Consider the following 15,763-nt stretch of genomic DNA (forward strand, 5'->3'; position numbering starts at 1 on the left):
GCTACAGTTTTTCCCCCATGAATAAAAAGTGAGGAGGAATTGGTGGTTAAATTAAACTTGGTAACTAGTTATATACATGTGTAAATTTAATTATTTGGAAGCCAGCATGAAGTTTACTCACAGTATTATTTTTGTTCTTCTCAACTAATTGTAGCTCTCCAAGTCTTAGGGTAACAGTTTTCAACCTTGCTGCACATCTGGAACTTCTCAAAAACATGGATGTGTGTGTATGTGTGTCCATGTACATGTGCATGTGCTTGTGTGTGTGTGTGTGTGGGTGTGTGTAGGAGGTTGCAATGGGTAACCAGGTTTGGAAACTACTATCAGGTTTGGTGCTTAAGCAGAGTTTAGCTTTGACGTATGGCTTGACCAGGTCTCCCCAAATGGTGTCCCAACAGTGATCAGGCTCTTAGCTTACCAAGGCCCGTATTTGGTTGGCATACATAGAACAACCTACCTCTAGTAGGCAGAATTTTGTAATGACCCTCAATGACCCATGTCCTGTACATTCCTCTCCCCTTTAGATCTGTGAATATGATGGTGATATAATCTCTTGATTGGGTTACATGAATAACAAAGATCAGTGAATTTTGCAGACTCAACTAAAGCCTCCAATCAGTTGACTTCAATTTAATCAAAAGGAAAATTATTGTGAGTGGGTCTGACCTAGCTAAATGAGCCATTTAAAAGAGGATCTACAAGTCAGAGTCAGAAGAAGCAACAGAGATGTTGGCCTGTTAGCTGTGAATAAACAAACTACTATGTTGTGGATAGAGTCACACAATTAGGAAGGGCAGGTGGCCTCTGGGAGCTGAAGTCTTCAGTCCTACAACCTCAAGAAATAGAATTTTACAGAATCAGTGAACTTGGAAAAAGACTCTGAGACCCAGATGAGAACAGATGACGTCTTGATTTCAGCCTGTGAGACACTGAGCAGAGAACCCGAATAGCCAGTGCCTGGACTCCTGACCCATGGGAACTGTGAGATAATAAAGTTGTGTTTTTTCTGGTCTCAAAGTTTGTAGTAATTTGTTACACAGCAGTTAAAAAAAAATCCAAATATATTACCAAAATCAAAATAAAGATTTTCTAGGACAATGGCTAATAAACTGCAAAAATCTTGGAACTATTTCAGTGCTTTTTAAAAAAACGTCAAAATTCTAGGCAAAAAAAACCACATGGTAAAAAGTCTCAAGGTTAGACATACTTGCATCCAAATCTCCACTCACTTCTAACCCACGTGTGTGTGTGTGTGTGTATGTAATATGGATAAGCAATATTTTATTAAAAAACATAATTTACATATCACTAAATTCATTCCTTTAAAATGTACAGTCAACTAATTTTTAGTATATTCACAAGGCTGTGTATCTATCATCACTATCTAGCTCCAGAATATTTTAATTCCCCCAAAGGAAGCTCTCAACCCCTTAGCAATCATTCTCCATTTCTCCTTCTTCCTAACCCTTGCAACCACTTATCTACTTTCTATCTCTATGATTTGCCTATTCTGGATAGTTAATATAAATGGAATCATAGAATATGTGGGGTTTTTTTGGTCTGCTTCTTTAATTTGGCCTAATGTTTTCAAGTTTCATTTATTATATAATAAACAAAATATGTTATACCTATTCTATGAATATTATTTAGCCATAAAAAGGAATGAAGTACCTTTTGCTTTATGGATTTTATCTTTTGGTTGTTAGGTACATATATGTTTGTATTATATCCTCTTGATAGATTGAAACTTTTATTATTCTAAAATGTCCTTTGTCTATAGTAACCACTTCTAACTTAAAGTCAATTTTGACTGATATTGGTATAAGCCACTCCAACTCTCTTCTGTTTACTATTTGCATATTGTATTTTTTCTATGGTTTTACTTTCAATCTATCTTCATCTTTGAACCTAAATACGTCACTTGTAGACAGTATATAGTTGTCATTATAGTACTTCTGTTAAGATACGTATCAGCCTAGTGTACTGACGTAGAAGCCTGGCTCTCCTCAACATTTGTGCTTCCTCTTCTAGAGTATAGAGTTGTTGAAAGGAAGTTATTTTTCAGCAGAGACTGTATCTTGAGCTTCATCTCTCTTATATCTAAGGGATCATCGAATTGGTTTTCACCAATGTATTGTAAGCACTGGGTTGATGCTGAGTCAAAGAGGTTAAGAAATAAGTGTGCTTCTCTTTCTTCATTTCTCAGTTTGATGCAAAAGAGCACATTGATTTTGGGAGCCATGTGTTTGAACATAGTGAAGGTACAAGATGGAAGGAGTCTGGGAGCCTGGATGATACTTGGAAGAACATCTACTTTGGTGTTTTTGAGTGAGAAGTAAACTTTTGTTGTATTTTATCCATTAAGGCATTTTGTCAGAGCAGATAGGATCACCCTAATACAAAAGATGGTCTGATGAAAGCACTGGTACTACAGGATAAGACTAACATCTGCTCAAAACGTGATCCTCTATGTGGTAGTGACACTTTTGGTAAAATTATTTCCCTGAATCATGTGTATTTGAGGATCTCAGAGTAGGATCTCTACTGTATAGTCAGCCAATCTGGGCATACATGGACCTGTCTATCTGGGCTGGTATAATGATCTGGTAAAACTCTTTTGGATAGCAGGGAGAATTCACAGCTGTCAGGTTGGGGCTGATGACTTGCTTCCCGAGGAGAAGACCCTCCCAAGAACAAATGGCTAGCCTTTAACTTCCTAGCTAATACGTTAGACTGAGGAACAATGGATTCCTTTTATGTAGGTCCAGGAAAGCTTCTCTAGGCCAAGGTCAGACTCTTAAAAGAGACTATGTTAAGATGGAAATATCTGGCTAGAGGATTGATGTCAGTTTTCACATCTGGAGAGTCATTCTGGGAGTCAGGAATGTCAGAGAAAGTTGAGGAAATGCTATGAGGTGGGAGCAGAGGACACTTGCAGTGATTTGGGACACATGTGAGACACACCAGGGACCCCTTGAATCAGAGAGATATGGGCTAGGGATTCTCGAGATTTTTCCAGTGAGGGTTACGTAAGGGGCACCTCTTTTGTTGCTTTATTGTGACATACATTTCTGATTGAACCGTCAGGCTTTTGAAACCTGAGGAAATGTGGCCTATACATATGCTATGATGAGCTGGGTTATGCAGCTTATAGCGGAGGCAGAAAAAAATGCTGTGATTCGCGTCTATTCTTTGCTCATTCTCTTTCATTGTCTGAAGTCCACTTTTTCCCTAATCGTATGACCACTGGGACTAGAGACCCCATGGACGGAGTTCTGAGCAATCTAGGGGAATGCTGTAATAAGAAGCTGCTTCCTATTGATCTCCCCCTCCCAGTAAGCTCTGTATTTGGATTGCTTTGGATGTAGGGGGAGTGGGGTGAGGGCAAACATCCAGGAACTTACATTTCCAAGAGCTTTGTGGCTTATACTCAGAAACTCAGTGAACTGATAATGATGGCAAGCAGAGGTCAAATCCCCATCTCATCATCAAACTGGGAAGAATAAAGGATTTGTATTCAGTCACACAATGTGGAATGAGGGCAGCTCTTAAAATGATTGCTTAGGGTGCTTTTTTCTCATAGCCTCTATCTGTATGTGATAAAATTTGCTCAAAAAGAAAATTTTGACTAGATATATAATAAATGAGAAATGCCCTTGGGAAAAGGGAAACACCTGTTTTTCCCCCACTCTGTTCAATTCCTACCAGTTAATTCCTCAGGAATATTTAGGTGGCAGACATCAACAATACAGCACCCTGCCTTCCCTAGCCCCTCCCCAACACAAGTCCCTTTGGCATTTCAAATTAAGAGTTATTTTTTCTTCTTTAGCAGACCAGTTTGCCTTTATACTGCCTCCATGGGGCCATGGGAGTACCCTGTCCCTGAATGTACACAAACCCGTTTGAAAAACCTGATATGGAAATGATCCATACAAACAAGAGAATGCCTTTGCTTTTGACCATACATGGATCTTGGCACTGTGTGTGGGGAATTTTCCTGGGCTGTTACACAGCCTCTGCCCTGTGCCCTTGGTGGGGAGGCGGCTGTGCTTTCTTTAGCATGGGTGCTTTTAGAGGGTGACCGCTCAAAAACCTCAGATACTTTCCCCTCACAACAGAAGGGGCCTGCCCCGGGATTTCAGCCAGCATAGAAATGACCCAAAGGGAGATGTTTTTGAACATTCTCTTCCTTGAAATCCATTTCTATTCCTCACCATAGCTTTGCAAGAACTTCTTTTACGACAGCCTCCTGCAGAAGTTTAAAAAATTTTCTTTTCCACTTAATATACTTTCCAATGTCTTACTCATACTTGGCTTCTGTCTTTATTTTACTTCTTTGAGAGTTGAAGGTACTAATATTATTTAATAGCCATATATACACCTTCCCACACATGGGCTACATCCTTGTTATATTACAAGCCCGCAGCTCCTCATTTTATTCCTCGAAATCAAGAGGAAAACCCCCAACAGAGCGTGCTAGATAATTAGCTTGGCTACTGTTTGCTGCAGAACACATTTTTGGTTGGCTTTGGCCTTCAGGCCTCAGTGGAGGGGGCAGTCAGAATGACGGCAGCCTGTTGCAGCCAGATCCAGCTACCTCACCACAGCCCGTAATTGTTTATGAATTAAGCTTTTGCCAAACAAATCTACACGTTGTCTAAACCTTCCATCCCCAGGGTGCATTCCAGCCCACCCACGAAAGTGCAGCGTGGGGCTGCACTTTGAAACGTCCTTATTCCAACCTTGACAGAGTTGGTTGGGATTCAAACTTTTTGGTTTTTATCTTTATTGGCAGCATCAGCTGAATCTGGGATTGTTTCTGATCACCTTTAAATGGTGGCACAGGTGTCACATGTCAAAACTGAGTTCACATCTCTTTACCCCATAACCTATCCCCTGAGAACGGTGTCCCTTTCTGCTCCACAGCTAGTCCCCCGCCCTGCAAGACAGGAAAGCCCTAGTGGAAAGTCCTCCCACACACACAGTGGATAGAGTAATCCAGCAGGAATAAGCCAACAGTTGCTGCTTGGTATTTGAACATCATTTAATGAGTGCCTAGAATTCATCTGTAAATGCACATTGTTAATTTAGGGCCTGCTATTCATTAATTAGGGGTTTAGTGGCAAGTGCCATTGAGCTATCTGCAATGTTTAAGGTTACATTAAGCCCTAGTAAACGGCTTGCTGATAACAAGATGCACCCATCTTCATTACTCGGCCACTCCTGTCTGACTTTGCTCAGCATCTTCGAAGGGCTATGCCTCTTGGAACTGAAGAATTAAACTTTTATCCAAACCAGACTCTGCTCTTTCACCTCTTCTGATTCCTTGAGTACTTCCCATTTATTCTGCCTAAATGACATCTGATTACCTAACATGGAGTGGAGCAGGGTCTTAACCTAAAGCAGTCTGCAGATCTCAGTTCTCAGCTGGAAAGTTCCAGCGGGTTAATGCTAAGGAAGCCCTCACATTTCCATTTCATCTGATACTGGGCTCAGTGTAAAAGAAATAGTTTCGAATTTTTCTTCTCATAAAGTTGCAGTTCCAATACAATTTTTTTCTTAAGCCAGAGAAATACAGGAAATTAATTTTAAACCTGAAGAATAAATGTCCCTATTGGTTCGAGTTTACTTCTGCAGCGTTTCTCTCTCTCAAAGTATGTATTATTTGAGGCAATCATGGTGCCAAATGAAATAATTCCAACCACCTAAAGATCCTTACATGTTGAGTCTCAGCTGTACAAACGTAGTCATGTTGGAGGTACAAGCTCAGTCACCAGAGGGGCTCCAAACCTGGACTCCTTTTCCATTTCTAGGCCCGCAGTTGAAGCAGGCAGTGAGAACCAACATTTAGAGGGAACTGCTCTTAAAGAAAATTGTGTAAGTGCAAGTTTGTTTATCCTTCAAATGCTGGGTTAGAGGACTTGCATAAAAACTAACTTCCATTGACAGAGGGTCTCTGTAAGTAGCTAATTCCAAGAAAGGAGACAGCTACCTGGCATGGCTGTTTAACACATTAGGGTGCTCGCAGGGAGAGCCTACTGCTCCCCTGAACCATGGTTCAATTTTAAGCATCACTGACTAGGATGGGTTATTGTAACTATGTTGAGAACTGAGCTTGGAGAGCCTGATGCTCAGTGTATGTGAGGGAGAGGGAAGGAGGAGGAGGAGCTGCCTACTGGAATGATAGCCCAAGGGAGGGTATCTGAAAACCTTTGCACCACTGAGCTGGCACACTTATCACAGGGTGAGAGTCTATACCGGGGGCCTGCAGTGCATTGCTGTTTGTGGTGCATGCTGCCAACTGGCTTAGAAAATGCAGATTCCCCTCTCAGATAGAGAGAGTAGGAGGCAAAATGTCAGTTGACTGACATTCTCAACAATAAGTCTTTCTCCGCTCAGCATGCTGGAGTGTGGATCTGTGGATCCCAGCCTGGTCGGCTGGGCTGGAGTAGGAGGTAGCTCTTCCCAGAGAAGGCTCCCCTCTCTGTTGTTACCATGAGCCCACCAGGGGCTGGCATTCAGCTGGAGGGCCCCCATCACTTCTCACAGGTTAGCAACAATGCCATCTTGTTTTCTCTCCTTTCAGTTTTTGTAATTAAATTCCACAAACACTAAGGTAAAAAAAAAAAAACAAAACATGAGTTGTATCTGCAGAGCATCTTCTTGTTCTACATCTTACTAAACACAAAATAGAGACTATGGTGAGAAAAAAAGCAAAGCAAACAATCGGCTTGGTTTATAATGTTTAGTGATGAAGTTACCCACATTATATGTGATTGAAAGAGACGATCTTAAGCCGAGGATTTCTTAATTTACCAGAATGATGCGCTGGACACTTGAAGTAAGAGCCCTTTGAAGCTGACGTGCTGCAGGATAAAACACACTCTTTCTCTGGAAAAGAGAAATCCAAGATACTGTGGGGGCACAAGGAACAATGGAGCCAATGAAACGGAGGTCAGAGCTGAAGGTTTCTGCTAGAAGCAAGCTATATACGGTATTTTAATTTTTTTTCATTCAGCCAGAAATTCTGCTGTACGACCCAGAGCACTGCATGCAGACTGAGAGTCAGAAAAGCACTCAATTGTTCAATTTTTATCATTCAATATTATATTAAAAATTTTTAGGCTCTTCGGGTCAAGGCGACTTTTAAAAGGTTAAAAGCTATTCAAAAGGGTTACCATATCCATAAAAGCAAATGAGATTTAGCCTAAAGACTGATGGAGGAAAAACAGTAATTTAGATAAACTGCCACCGCCTCAAAAATGTTTTGACTTTTACCAGGGAAAGGGAATTCAAAGATTCTTGGATTGGTTGTCATATTAAAGAAAGATTCATTAAATGTGAAGCAATTATTTTAGTGCTTTTTATTGTTTGGTGTGTTTTAGACTGGGTTCCACCTTTCTTCTGTTACATTCTTTATAATAGTTTGGGAGGTGTAATTGCATGGCTTCAACGTCCATCTGTCAACTATTGACCTCACTGGTTGTACATCTGTAACATCAGACACTGTTGTCATGGAAAGAATTACGATGTTTCAATCCAATGTACTGCAAAGTTAGCAAACGCATAACATGGTCGGGATCACATGGAAGGGTTTAGAAAATCTGCTTCAGAGGGCTCAGAGAAAAGTGAATAGGATATTCCCCATTAACACTTATCTCCACTACTTACCATTGTTGAGAAAGTTATTCCATGACAACAGAAGACCTCAATTTGAACCTTGAACACTTCTGGAGAGAGTACTCCAAACCAAAATGTTGGGGTTCAGTAACTGAGACAAAAACCATTACATGCTTTTAATATGAAGTTACATTCGTATTGGTGGACTTGGTGGAAACTATGGAATGTCTGTCCTTATGGGGCGTCTTTAATTTTTGCTCAAAGTACTTAAAAGTGTGCTTTAGTCTGGCTTTTGTCCTGATCTCAAAAAACTGAACCTGCTAGAAAGCGGGTCTCTTAGAGCTGGTAGACCAGCCAGAGGAGATTACAAGCAATCAGAGTTAGGTGATATTTGCTCAAAAGTCTATGGATATAGAGTAACAAATTTTCTTGACATAAAAGTGAAAAGTCGATATAAAAATTTAATTTGATCTGCTGAGAAAAGTTGGTCTGGCCTGATAAAATTAAATGGATAAAAATAATATTTTGGACACTTAAATTTTATTTTCATTGTCTTGCGACTGAACAAATAAGTACTCTAAGAAGAAGGGCTAAAATTCCCATTTCATGAGAAATATTCTCTAACAAAGAGTTTTTGGGCTACATATTTTTCACTTTCATAAATTCTAAAAGGAGAATAGTTGATGTGGACATTAAAATAATTGGCTTTCTTGGATCACAAAATGACAAAGCAAAGCTGATATATATCTAAGAGTTTAAAAAGCAATGTGGTTGGCCCTGCCTGAAGAAAATGTACTATGTGAAACCAAAAATTTACAGATGAATAAACTAAGGGATGATTATTCATACTGTAAAAGAGTCTTTAAAGAATTCCCCTAGGATTCTTTTAAAGGCTGAGTTCCACTAGTTCATGTAAGTGTTTGTATGCAGATCATTAACTATTTGACAGGCAGACTGGAAATGCAGGTAGCGAGAACCAAGGGGGAAGGGAGTTCAAGTGGCAGAGGAATAACTGACACCTGAGGATCATCAAATCTCTAAATAAACATTGATAAAACAATCATGAAAGTCAAAGCAAAAAATAGGATATTTACTTACAAGACATGCTTTATATACTAGAGCTGTTGGAGGCACACTATTTGGGTTCAAATGCTAGCACTGCCACCTGTTTAGCTGTATGACCTTGGATAGGTTACACAAGCTCTCTGAATACCAACCTTCTGTGTCCGGAATTGGTGGGTTCTTGGTCTCACTGATTCAAGAATGAAGCCGCGGACCCTCACGGTGAGTGTTACAGTTCTTAGAGATGGTGTGTCCGGGGTTTGTTCCTTCAGGTGTTCAGATGTGTCCGGAGTTTCTTCCTTCTGGTGGGTTTGCGGTTTCGCTGACTTCAAGACTGAAGCTGCAGACCTTCGCGTTGAGTGTTACAGCTCTTAAAGGCCGCGCGTCTGGAGTTGTTCGTTCCTCCTGATGAGTTCGTGGTCTCCCTGGCTTCAGGTGTAAAGCTGCAGACCTTCGCGGTGAGTGTTACAGCTCATAAAGGTAGTGCAGACCCAAAAAGTGAGCAGCAGCAAGATTTATTGCAAAGAGCAAAGCACAAAGAGTCCACAGCATGGAAATGGATCCCAGTAGTTTGCCGCTCCTGGCTTGGGAGGCCTGCTTTCGTTCCCTTATCTGGCCCCACCCACATCCTACTGCTTGGTCCATTTTACAGAGAGCTGATTGGTCCATTTTACAGAGAGCTGATTGGTCCGTTTTACAGAGAGCTGATGGGTCCGTTTTGACAAAGCACTGATTGGTGCGTTTACAAACCTTCAGCTAGACAGAAACGTTCTTCAGGTCCTCACCTGACCCAGAAGCCTAACCGGCTTCACTTCTCAATGGCAGTCGCTATAGGACTTTGCAGCACCTAGCCCAGGCACTCTGGCAGCCCAGAGGGAACTCATCTCCTGATCAAGCCCAGCAGGCACCGGCTGGCTGCGCTGAGCGCGGGGCCTTCTGAGCCCGCGCCCACCCGAACCCGCGCAGGCCCCTGAGTGCCGCTTGCAGCCCTGGCTCCCAGACGTTCCTCTCCCTCCACACCTCCCCGTGAGCAGAGGGAGCCGGCTCCCGCCTCGGCCAGCCCCAGAGAGGGGCCCCCACAGCGCAGCAGCGGGTTGAAGGGCTCCTCAAGCGCGTCCAGAGCCATTGCACTCTGAGGCCGAGAAGGCGCCGAGAGGGAGTGAGGGCTGCTAGCACGTTGTCACCTCCCGCTTCTAGGGTTGTATAAGGATTACATGAGTCAATATATATAAAACATTTGAACAGTGGTCTGGCACATAGTAATTGCTACACACGTTTCTAAGGTGATTCTGGACAAGCTATTACAAAATATCTGTTCTTCACCAAAGTAGAGCTTATTAGCACAATCATGAGACTGGATATAATTTCACAACAACAAAATAATTTCTAGCCCCCAAAAGAAAAAACAAACTAAAAACACTGAGAAATAAATTCTGCTTTCTCATTGAGTTTCTAAGGAAGTCAATCTGAAGTTTAACTTTCTTTAAAATTATTGTTCTAACTTCAGTTTTCTAGGAGTTCGACAAAATTTTTAAGTTTGAGAAGTACATAGAGGCAGTCAGCAATCTAGTATCTGTTAATTTTTCTGTGTTAAAAGGCTTCGATTCACCTATTATTACATTTGTCATCTTAAGAACAATAGTGCACGGGTTGAAATAAAACATTCTTATTTGTGGGAAAGAAAACCTTTTGCTTGGTTAATTTTACTTGGTTCACACAAGAATGGACACGTTCTTTGTATTCTACTCAATGTCACTACTTATATGTAGCTTTCAGCTTGAAAGGACATTAATTGATGTTTTCCAAAGGAACAACCAGTTACAAGGTGTCCACATTTGCTCTCTTAGTCTGATGAAATGGTTGCATAAAACAGGTTGCCAAACCAGAAATATCAAAAATGGGCATGAAGGTAGGGGTGTGTGTGCAGCGAGTATGGCACTAGGAAGCTGAGCTGGGTGAACAGGAGGAAGCTCACAGGCTTGCTGTGGCTGAGGGAGCCCGCTCTGGGATCCTGCAGTCCACAGTTGGCTATATCATGTTCAGTCCTGACATGGCACACGAGAAGGCCCAGACTGTTGTAAGGGCCAGAAATGACACTTTTTAAAGATTATAAACGGTCTCCTAATTACTCAATGGATTCTTCCTTTGTGTTCCCTGAAACTCCTCTTCCACTCAGAACAAGTTTCCTTATCTGGCCAGCCCTCTTCTTGTGTCATAAGACCCTCAACTATGGCACACGCTAGCCCATATCTTGGTTGGATACAGGTTAAATGAAAATATGCTTTCTGCTTCTCACACTTAGTTTTTGTGAGTGAAAGCTGATAGAAATGCGTAAGTAAATAGTTTTTAAGTGCAGGAGATCAAATTACCTCCTTCACAACTTGAAGTTCTTGACAGCTCTGGCAATACTATGCTTTCTTCAAATGTTAAAGTGGGGTGATCTTTACCTACTCTCACAGCAGATTGCCAAATTGTCAGCTTTCAGTGTATTATTTTTTTGGAAAAAATTAAGTGATTTGATTCATTTTGAGGGAAAATTTCTCAAGTTCAGAAAACTTAAAACCATGAAATTGTATAAATGCTTTTATTTCTGACTTGAGTTATATAGAATAAGGGACAGAACTTCGTTTAAGTGGGAGCTAATTTAGTTGCCTTTAGTTAAACAACTGTCTCTTACTGCAATGGTCCCCAACCCCAGGCCATGGATGGGTACCTATCAGAAACCAGGCTGCAGAGCAGGAGATGAGTGGCGGGCAAGCCAGCGACGCTTCATCTGTAGTTACAGCCACTGCCCATCACTCACATTACTGCCTGAGCTCCGCCTCCTGTCAGACCAGCCACAACATTACATTCTCATAGGAGCACAAACCCTATTGTGAACTGCACAGGTGAGGGATCTAGGTTGTGTTCTTCTTATGAGAATCTAATGCCTGATGATCTGCCACTGTCTCCCATCACCCTCAGAAGGGACTGTTTAGTTGCACGAAAACAAGCTCAGGGCTCCCACTGATTCTACTTTATGAAGAGTTGTATAATTATTTAATTATATATTACAATGTAATAATAATAGAAATAAAGTGCACAATCAATGTAATGTGCTTGAATCATCCCAAAACCATCCTACCTGCCCCTGGGTCTGAGGAAAAATTGTCTTCCATGAAACCGGTCCCTGGTGCTAAAAAGGTCAGGGACCACTTTCTTACTGTGTATTCCCTTTTTGTCCAATGGCTGTTATATGTTAGTACCAAAAAAGCAGATTTTGTTACACTTGCATACAAATCTCCCAAAGCAATCTCTCAGGCTTATGTTCCCCTGTTATATTTTCTCATGATACATTTAACCTTCCCAACACTTGACACAAGTATAACTGAACAATTTATTTACATAATTATTTGTTTAATGTTTGTCTTTATAGATAGACAGTAAGCTCTCTCATGATAGGAGCATGTCTGTCTGATTCAATATAGACCAAGGATCACACAAATAGTAGGTGCTCATAAAATTTATTTAATAAAAAACAGACACTAGTAAATATTTTGTGCTTATTCCACTTCATGTTAATTAAGTATCTATATCATGTAAGTCCCACTGAAATTCTTTTTTATTTAAAAATTTTAACTTTTTTTCAATTTTATTTATTTTGTATTGCTACATATTATATGTATATATTTTTAGGGTACATGTGATAACTTGATCCATTCAAAAATCAAATTAGGGTAACTAGGATACCCATCACCTTAAACATTTATCTTTTCTTTAAGCTAGGTACATTCAAATTATTTTCTTCTAGGTATTTTGGAATGTACAATTGATTAATGTTAACTGTAGTCACCCTACCAATTTATTGAACATTACATCTCATTTCTTTTATCTAAGTGTATATTTGTACCCATTAATCAACCTCTCTTCATCCCCCTCTGTCCCCTACTGTTCCCAACCTCTAACCAATATGTATCCGTTAAAATATTCAAACGTGTATAGAAGGGGAATGAATGAAAAGTAAAATTTATCTTTACTGCCTCCTACTGATCTGTAAAGATTTCCAAAGATAATGATTTTAACTGCTTCTTTTTTTAGCATTCTGACATTTACCATCCTATCTCTAAATCATATGTTGTATTCTTGATTTTCTTAAGATTTGAGATCATATCTGTTGATTTCCAAACAAAAGGTAAGTTTTATGTACTTATACTCTTGCCTTTCTTCTCATTTCCCTTCCAAGTTCTGATTTTTTTGTTGGTTATTTTTGGAGGTAGTGTGTTAGTTTTTATATTGGCTCTCTTTATCACTTAATATTATCCTTAACCTATGTTTTTCAATCACCAGTTTTAGACTGCCTCTATTTTCGCCATACTAGGTGAGCTGAGAAAATCAGCTCACCTAACCTTTCTTTCTTTTCTTCTTTCCCCCTGCTGACTTTTGTCAGTGGAATCGTTATATTTTACATTTTTTTAAGTTTAAAGCAACTTACATGTAAACAGAATTATAATAATTTACACTTACATATTGATATTTTTATATTTGTGTCACTTATAGTTTGGTTTGAAAGTATAAAAAAGTCTTTCACATATTGTCTATAGGTTGATTTAAAAACATAAAAATCTGAAATATATAAAAATTATAGTGATATAAATATTACTCTCTGTAAAACCATGTCGTATGATTAGGCACATGGAGAAAGCAGTATAATTTCATATCATTCCAAACACCAACTAAAAAGGATTTATATATATATGTTTACATAATATGCTGTCTTTATAATATTTATGTATATTACAACAACAATTGCTCAAAATGTCATATTTTACTTTCCTTTATATTTCACCATGAATTTATTTTACATCCATTTTCTCATGTACATTACCATCCTCAATATCCTTAACTCACCTCCAATTAATATAAAAAGATTTTTTTTTATAAAGTCCTCTAGTCTCCTTCTAATTTGTCCTCATTACTTTCTTGATGTACTGTTCATTCTGAGATTTCTTTCATTGTACCTCTGGGTCAGGTTACACTGTCTTTGTATTCCTTTTCTTCTTCTTGGTTATTTTTTCATATTGCTGGAGTATATCTTCAAAATATTTTCTTTAGAAAAGGGATGAGAAGTAAACTTTCTAAGTTCTTTCATGTCTGAAAATGCCTTTATTTTTTCGCTTAAATTTTGTCTACAACTGCACTTCATATAGAATTATATGTTTAACATTGCTTTATAGTCTTTTTGTATATCGTGTTGTGTGTTGTTCATAGGACATTTGTGTTAATCTGATGCTCATTTCTTTTTGGTTAATCACTTTTTTTCCCTCTCTGAACTTTTTTTTTTTTTTTTGAGATGGAATCTCACTCTGTCACCCCCAGGCTGGAGTGCGGTGGCATGATCTCGGCTCACTGCAAGCTCCACCTCCCAGGTTCATGCCATTCTCCTGCGTCAGCCTCCCGAGAAACTGGGACTACAGGTGCCCGCCACCACGCCTGGCTAATTTTTTTGTATTTTTAGTAAAGACGGGGTTTCACCATGTTAGCCAGGATGGTCTTGATCTCCTGACCTCATGATCTGCCTGCCTCAGCCTCCCAAAGTGCTGGGATTACAGGTGTGAGCCACCACACCCGGCCCCCATCTTAAAGTTTTTACAATTTTTCTCTTCATGCTTGCTGTTCTGAAATTTTACAATGATGTATTTAGTGCATGTATTTTCCACTGAACATTTGGTGGGGTTTGTCAATAACTGAATTTATATTTTTTCCAGCTGATGGAAAATTTAAGCTATTTTCTTTTATTATTTCTTTGATTATTTCAACTCTTTTATTGTTTACATTGTCTCATTCTAAAACACCTCTACAGATAGGTATAGGATATTCTGGATCTGCCCTCTAGATCATTGCTTTTCAAATTTTAATGCATTAAAAAATAGAAACTCTTTTTTATTTCTAAGAACTCATAGCAGCCTCTTTTTAAATTATAAATACAATATATTCTTGAATTTCTGAGGACACTAATTAGGATTTTTAATGTTTTATTTTATTCCTTGCATTATTACTGATTCTTCTGGGGTCAGTTTTTCTATTTATTCACTTTTGTCTTTCTTTTTCTTCCACTTGGTTCCCCTTAAACATCTGGTCTTGGCTGACTACTAATTTTTGTGCATAAAGGACTACATTCATCAATGTAGAGGGCTGGCATGGGTAATTTTTGAAGTTAAACAGACCATTTCACCCAAAAGGCCACTGCCCTGAATGGAAGGACTGCCAAGCCCTGTGTCAAAGGGTGAAACTTATTGATAAGTGGCTTTTTTATTTTATTTTATTTATTTTGAGATGGAGTCTCATTCTGTCGCCCAGGCTGGAGTGCAGTGGCACGATCTTGGCTCACTGCAAGCTCTGCCTTCCAGGTTCACACCATTCTCCTGCCTCAGCCTCCCAAGTAGCTGGGACTACAAGTGCCTGCCACCACACCTGGCTAATTTTTTTTTTGTATTTTTAGTAGAGACAGGGTTTCACCGTGTTAGCCAGGATGGTCTTGACCTCCTGACCTCGTGATCCACCCGCCTTGGCCTCCCAAAGTGCTGGGATTACAGGCATAAGCCACCACACCTGGCCAATAAGTGGCTTTTTATTTTTAGTATATGAACAGGCCTGGGGCACAACAAGTGTCAAATAAGTAAAATGCTTCATACATGAAGGAAGAAGACAAGCTACCTAAGTCCAGATTTCTGAAGATGATCTTCCAGTTACAAACCCTTATGGCTGCCCCTTAGCCACTTCTGTCTGTATGTGCTTGGAGACTCACCAGAGATCTTTTAAGGAAAATGATACCTAACTCCACTGTATCTTTTTTGGGTTGTAATTTACTCTACTAGAGCTTATTTAGCAATATAATCCAATCTGTCTCCTGTCTTCCAAGACTTCATCAAACTTTCTGGCCTGCTAATGTCACCTTCTTTCCCCTCCCTTTTTTTGGTTTTGTTTCAAGTCCTGCTAAGGATTTATTTATTCATTTTTATACGGATATTGTCATTTCGATGAGTATTTAGAAATGAAGAAGAGGCAACTGCAGGTCTGTCCACCATCTCAAACTAGGAAACTA

Source organism: Pan troglodytes, chromosome 1 (assembly GCF_028858775.2).
Source record: "Pan troglodytes isolate AG18354 chromosome 1, NHGRI_mPanTro3-v2.0_pri, whole genome shotgun sequence".
Taxonomy (NCBI): Eukaryota; Metazoa; Chordata; class Mammalia; order Primates; family Hominidae; genus Pan; species Pan troglodytes.